The 6,815-nt window shown below is 38.8% G+C and overlaps 1 long non-coding RNA gene across 1 annotated transcript; it reads left to right on the forward strand.

Annotated features, from left to right (window-relative positions):
- The first annotated feature begins 403 nt into the window (after positions 1-403).
- On the forward strand, positions 404-6,572 carry LOC137498402 (uncharacterized). The gene is made up of 3 exons (XR_011017781.1): positions 404-4,084; positions 4,399-4,520; positions 6,354-6,572. It is a non-coding gene; the product is annotated as an uncharacterized lncRNA (long non-coding RNA).
- Positions 6,573-6,815: the final 243 nt, after the last annotated feature.

Here is a 6,815-nt window from a genome sequence, read left to right on the forward strand (position 1 = left end):
GCTGAGACAATAGCATTAGGAAGAAATGGTGCGGAACAACTAGAGAAAGAAGAGAGAAAAATATTGAGGAAAATACTAGGCCCTAAGAGAGGAGGTGAGAGATGGATGAGGAGACCCAGGGAAGAACTATACCGGAACATGAGGACAATCTCAGAAGAAATCAGACTGAAAAGAGCACGGTTTGCGGGACATGTAATCAGGATGAATATGGATAGAATGACGAAAAGAGTATGGGAAACAACAGCGAGGACACGAGGAAAGACAGGAACCAAGTGGGTAGTTGAACTCCGGAAAGATTGGTCAGAATTGGGGATCAAGGTGGAAGAAAAGGAAAATTGGAAAAGCAAGTACATACCGACTAATATGCCAGAGATCAATGATAGGGATGGATACAGGAAAAGGATTGAGAGTCACCAGTGGAGTAGACAAGAGAAGAGGATACTGAATATCTCGGAAGAAGAGCGGGAGAGAAGAAGAGAAAGGATGAAGAGGTTCTGGGAGGAGAAGAAGAAAATGCAATCCGTGAAGGAGCTGTCCGTGGTCCTACAGAGGCCGTAACGCAAGAAGAAGAAGAAGAAGAAGAAGAATTCAGTAACTTCAAAACAGACTTACCACTTACTAATCTCATGTGGAAGAACTGTTAAATTTGTTGTAGGTAGGTGGCACTGACAATTTGTGCTGTGCATGGGCAAGTGTTGGGGCGAGGCCGCCAGTTCAGCGGAAGACAGTTGAGTAGCAATAATGGCTGAGTTAAGGTTATCTTTTGTGGAATACAACGCTGCGTTGAAGTGGTTCTTGAAGTATGAGAACATTCACGAGGTTCAACGGCAGTGGCAGAAAGAGTTTGGAACACGTTGACCATGAACAGTGACAAGTACAATGTTCATTGCTGTGATGGTACAACATTTCACCTGATCACTGTAAAAGGCAGTGGGCAAAAGTGGGGTGAGCCGGTGAATTGTAACATGCTTTCTTAAGGGTGGAAAGTGTTCATTCCAAGACACGATGAACGAGGATGACCCAGATCATAGCTGGAATACTGTGAATGATTTGAGCACATGATTTGCGAGGATGAGGAATTTGCAGGGATATTTGTGTGGTCTGACAAGGAGCAATTCAAACTTAACAGTTGTGTCTATCCTCATTTGATAGTGGCCTTTGTGTCCGGCTCCATGGCTAAATGGTCACAGGGGTCCCGGGAATTTTAACCATAATTTCGCTGACACAGGGGCTGGGTGTATGTGTCGTCTTCGTCATAATTTCATCCTCATCATGATGTGCAGGTCACCTATGGGCGTCAAATCAAAAGACCTGCATCTGGTGAGTCGAACTTGTTCTCGGAAGCTCCCGGCACTAAAAGCCATACGCCATTTCATTTTTTTCATTGTGTCTACTGGTCTCCTGTAAATCCTCGTGTTCATGTGGAGAAGGCAGTGAATCTACCAGGGCATAATGTGTGCTGTGGTCTATCATTGTGTGGTTTGGTTGGTCCCTTATTCTTCTTCTACTTTTCCATTGAGGATATTATAACTGGTCAGATGTATCTTGATCTGCTTCATACAAGGATTTTGCCTGCCTTACAGACCATGCATGGCAATGAAATGTTTTAGCTGCAGCAAGATGTACTGATGGGATGTTAGATTCATTTTACTGAATTGATTAATTTGATTCTATTTGTGTTACTGAATCGATACAGTGATCCAATTCATAGCACATTAGAGTAACTGTTCCTATTACATCGGTGCAGTGTGAACTGATATGACAGAAGCAATAGCATTTAATGCTCGCTGCTGCCATTCTTCATTCTATGAAGTGCTTTCGTATGCACCTTCCAACTTTCAGATTAAGGTTCTCATACAGCCCACCTCTTCGCATCGAGATCTGACATTACAGAGTCTTTCTCCCACAGTGACAACTCTGTGAAGTATATAAAATTAGATGAAAAAAATATGATCACACAATCATCAATGATCTGTATTTGGCGCTGTCGCCCAGGTGGCAAATTCACTATCAACTGTTTGCATAGTCTTTTCTTAAATGATTTCAAAGAATTTGGAAATGTCACTGTATTCACAGTTTTCTGATTCAACGTCTTCTTAATTGAGTTATTGCATCAGACGGCGCACTTATATACTGTCCACGTATGCCAGTGATCTCGGTGATTCAGTTATTGAAATCTTGTGCAATGATGCAACATATGAACTGAGAGAATACTGAGCGGTTCTTCTGAACATAAAATGGATAATTTTCAGTGGTCATGAACATTACTCATAGTCACAGGGTAGGCTAGAGAGCTGAGTTGAATTAATCGACGAATGTCAACTAAGTTATAATACTAAGATTCATTAAACTAATAAATAGAATAACCTAATAGCTTACCTACTTACTAGCTACTTTGGCATTATGTTTTGGCTACCTTTCTAACACTACAAATAAATCTATTATTTAAATCTCCCTGTAGAAAGAGGACAATGAATGCAAGAGGGTATTATTTTCAGATGATCTGAGATTGGGAGTCTGTTATAGGTAAGGGGCGGATTTTAATGACATCATTCTTTTGCTTGAAAAGTCATATTTTGGACAAATTTAAGATATTGGTCATATTTCTGCTTGATGCACTATAAAGTCGTATTTCCTGTCATATTTTAAGGATTTTCGTATTGAGTGAATTTTTGTGGCAAGCTATTCAGTGAGGGAATCTTGCTGTAATAATTAGAGAGTCTATTTGTGGACTGAATATTACACTGTATGCGGGAATGGGCAGGTAGCAGGTAACTGGAATTATGAACACGGGATCTTCTTGGAATTTCCTAATGAGGAGCACAAAGTGATTGACAATACTCAGGAGAAAGACATCCTGGGGTGCATACGTACATAATGAACTTGTATTTGTTTTCTAGAAAATAGAGGACTGTCTGGCTTGTTTTGAGACCACTTCTTCAGTGTAGTTTCAACATACCTAAACCAAAGTGTTCAGGGAGTGTCAAATTAAGGCAGTTTGTTAAGGAATTTGGAGAGCAGAATTTTAGTAGTGATGGTGTTATTTTATTTTGTAAACTGTGTGAAGTGCAATAACACTGCACTACAACTAAACATCAGAAGTGCTTAATAAAATCTACAGCAGAGAATAGGCAGTGTTTGCTTTTTGAAAGGGCCTCGTGCAGGTACTGCTCCGTCAGACAACAGATTAGAATTCTGTAAGGATCTCTGCAGGATGATGGTTACTTCAAATATTCCCTTGAAAAAAACTGAACACTACCAGCTCAGGTCCTTCTTAGAGCCGGTTGTATAAACATAGCTGATCCGAGATCAATTTTGATTCGAGATCAGAAAATGATCCTTTCCAAGCTGCTCGTTGTGTTGTATAACATTGATCTCGGATCTCATGATCCGGATCAACTTTGATCTGTCATCGTAGAATTTCGCTTGGCAACGTCGTAAACAGCGTGGGAAATTCGTACTAATCAGGAGTATGTTGGTAGTAAAGTCACGTTATTTCATGTTTTTAATCTCTGTGACGTAGTGTCAATCTTGGTGTCAATCAGATCTCAAACACCGATTGAAAAATGGACATGAACTTGGATGTCAATGAGCGAAGAAATCGAGCGCCGAATTTTACAGCGTACGAAAAGGAGTTGTTGATTGATTTAGTTGTTACTAAATATAAGAATACGATTGAAAATAAAAAGACTGATGCTGTAAGTACGAAAGAGAAGGAAAACGCCTGGAAAGCACTAGCTTCAGACTTCAATTCCCACGCAAATGTGACACAACGGGATTGGAAAACATTGCAGTTATGTTACAAGAATGTAAAACGACGAACGAAGAAGTCGGCTGCAGACGATAAAGTAAGTAAAGAAATACATATTTGCGTATTAATCACTAGTTGAGACTTCGGAGTATCGTACTTAACCAACTGTACATTCTTACTAGGTCAGCATTCATAAAACAGACGGAGGTCCATTCGTACAACCTACGGTGGATGAAGCTGGACGGAAACTCGTAGCAGCATTAAAACCCCAATTCCTTCCACTAGTCTGCGAGTCCGATTGCGATGCGAACTTCCACCAAGAAGTTATTTTTGGTAAGTTAACCTTGAAATCCTGATATAAATAATTAGGAATACCGGTACAGGATGTTCGAAGTGTAGACTTATACAGAGCTACGCTTTTCACAAGCATAAGGCATTGTAAATTAATTACCGATACACAGGACTATGTCTGATGTTAGTTTGTTTTTCGTTCTAGTAAATATTGCGATAAGCCCTTTCCCTTAATTAATCGGTCATCAGTAACTCCAATAAAAATTATAAACTACCCCTTGTTGACGAATGACAGGTTAACTAAATACAGTGCACATTTACTATGGAAGTACATAATGTCTAATTTTATTATTTAGATGTACGTGAATGTGATGTGGATGATCCTGCACTTGCAATGGAAACTGCAGTGAACGAATCACAATCTCAATCCGTTGCTTTCGTGGAGGAAATGGCTGTCAGTGGGGTTTCTTACAACATGGTAATGTATCAAGTTATGTGACTACTGTATGTTGCAAAAAACTTAAGGGTGTTAATTCAGATAGATATTACATATAATGGCCGGTTTCTGGTACACTACATTTCCCTATGAGTTACCTAAATGTGCTTGTAACTAACTGCGCTGTTAACTTTAGTGTGTTTCTGGAAACTTAAATCCATATTAATAAGCCCTGGTAATGAACAGTACAGATATCGTCATGTTTAGTATTTCTCGTCCTCCAATAGATGTATCTACGCAAATGTTTTTAGGGTAATTTTGGTAATATCTAGTTACTTTTACTAGCAGAAGTTTCCTATAATGAGAACTGGTTGGCAAATATGTATACAGTCATTTCAATCAATCTGATTCAGCATGTAATAATCTCTCATAATAAGAATATGTCTGATCTAATAACGCAAAAACTAGTTATATTTCCCCTCCTTTCTTATTCACAGTACGCATATATAGTCTTAAATTTCACCTAGATGCATTGTCGTCACTAAAATTATAGAAATACACCGCGATTACCAAACAGATCACTTTTCTCTGATCCAGAACACAAGCGTAAAGAATAATAATATAAATGAAAAAGTGCATGTAATTTCACCTGATCAGATGCCAAACTCTTCAAGAATTCCATTTCTTCTGGGCTTTCACGGCACAACTTGAACAATACGAAAGCGTTACAAACTGCAATCTCCAATAGCCAAAAGAAAATAGATACCGGTACCACTACATTTTTCATTAGTATTTCCGTAAAGTACTCTTCGAACTGAGGATTTGTATTTCTTAAAACTGCAACGGACTAGTCACTTAACAAGTTTTACTTACACTGACCACACAACATGCATTGACAAAAATACTCTCGCAACTGCTGACGTTAAGTCCACAGATAAGAAGCTAACATAAACTACAGCTCTTGCGAGATTTTTAATTAAAGAAGTCCAGATGTTTTATGTTTATTGGGAGTCTATCAGACCTCACGTCACCGGTTAAAAGATATAATAACATTAAAAAAGCAACAAAAATCGGTAGACTATTTATTATTCAGCAGATTTATAGTAAGTGCATACCGGTACCTAAGAGATCATTTAGTACAAATGTAAATGCTAATGGTAAATACTCCCTAATTTCAGATTGGGTGTTCACGAACTGTTGGTGAGACTCGTGGTTCAAAGCCTGATGAAATAAATTTTTAACATTATAGTTGCACTGAAAGATCAATTTGAGCCTGGTGAAAATCCGTTTGATTTGAGTTCCATTTTATTTGACGATTCATTTCCCGTGTTAGAATATTTATCTACAGTAGGAGCGTCATCCTCAGAGGTGATTGTAATCGAAACAGCTGGGACAGATGACACCATACAGGTGGAATCAGTTACTAAGCCAGTGATAACGTGGAAGTAAACCTACGGACCGAAATATTGTAAACTCTAGCACACCCAAGCACGTTAAAACTAGAATTAATGACTGTAAATATAGTATAGTCAGTTCATTATCACTAATGTTTACGAAACTAATTTGCTGGGATCAGTTCTAGCACAGAGGTATCTACAGCACTAGCTGCAGTTACCAGTCTTTGCTCAGATAACTGTGAATAAGCCGATAACTGTTGTTTCGGAAACTCATTTTAAATGTATCACCATGTTCGGTCACTGATAACTACTCATCTATAGATAACTGTCATTCCAGAAACCGGCCATAAATCAAATATACTTTTCACACGCTTAACTGTTCCTTATTACTATTCGACTAGCTTTTACAGCACGGCCGTTCTTCTTCTTCTTCTTCTTCTTCTTCATCACATTCTCGTATTTCAATTACTGATTTTAGGAACAAGTACCAGATACAGATGTCAGTCCTGGCCCCAGCAGCCGAACTTCACCTCCTAAAAAGAGAAGAGCTGAAGCTGAGGGAAGTTTAAGGGACAACTTCTACAAGAGAAGACTGGAATGTCTAGAGGCAGAACACGCCATAAAAATGGAAAAGACCAGGAAATTAAAAAATATGAGCTAGCGGCGGCTAAAGCCAAAGCAAATGAGCATTCTTGTTAATACAAATGTACAGTCTTGTTAGTACTTAGAAATATTAAAAACATACCTGAACACGTTGTTAATTATTTCAATCCTAACAGCAGTATTTCCTCCATTCATCCCAGCTTCCTCGAAGACAGGAAGTTCCTCGAAAACCCTTCTTCCTGCAAAAGTATCTCCTTGTACTTCAGGTTCACCATCTATGGAATCTAAGGCCATGTTATGTAGGACAAACGTTGCCACTATAATAGGAGGAACCCGA

Source organism: Anabrus simplex, chromosome 1 (assembly GCF_040414725.1).
Source record: "Anabrus simplex isolate iqAnaSimp1 chromosome 1, ASM4041472v1, whole genome shotgun sequence".
Lineage (NCBI taxonomy): Eukaryota > Metazoa > Arthropoda > Insecta > Orthoptera > Tettigoniidae > Anabrus > Anabrus simplex.